Here is a 531-nt window from a genome sequence, read left to right as displayed (position 1 = left end):
TATATAAACAATAATAATTAAAATAAATAATTTAATAGTTCTAAGCAGGATATCTTGCATTAGTCTAGGCTTCAATCTCGAGATTGGATTTCCTACGTTGTAAGCCAATGCACCATTAATAAATGTTTCATCTATTGATTCCGATTGTAGTAATTACCCGTAATTTTAACTATTATTAAATTCTATTATACAAAATAACATAATATTTTTTTTTTTTAATTTATCTAAATACGTTAACAATGATAAAATTCTTCAGAGTTTTACATTACAAAGTTCTGTATTATGTTTATGTAAAAGTCATATTCAACTTCTTTTTATCAGATATGTAAATTTAACTAGCTTTATTTTAAGCATTTTCTGAAATATACAAATTATCGATTATAAACTATAAATTATTATGAGGAGAAGATGGTTGGGGGTGCGGTCAATGAAACAAAAATAAGTATGACTAACTTATTTTAATGTGCCGACGTTTCGGCTAGAGTTTCTAGCCTTCTTCAGGGCTGCTTGTTGAAAAGTTGAGCGCCTAAT

General features: G+C 26.9%; 1 protein-coding gene across 6 annotated transcripts in view; it reads left to right on the top strand.

Moving 5' to 3' along the window:
* Csk (C-terminal Src kinase) overlaps positions 1-531 on the top strand; it is a 180,176-nt gene that overhangs the window by 71,834 nt on the left and 107,811 nt on the right. The window lies entirely within an intron of this gene.

The sequence above is a fragment of the Halyomorpha halys genome, unplaced genomic scaffold (assembly GCF_000696795.3).
Source record: "Halyomorpha halys isolate HHAL.00 unplaced genomic scaffold, Hhal_1.1 Scaffold658.1, whole genome shotgun sequence".
Lineage (NCBI taxonomy): Eukaryota > Metazoa > Arthropoda > Insecta > Hemiptera > Pentatomidae > Halyomorpha > Halyomorpha halys.
This window is presented reverse-complemented; position numbering and strand designations above follow the sequence as displayed.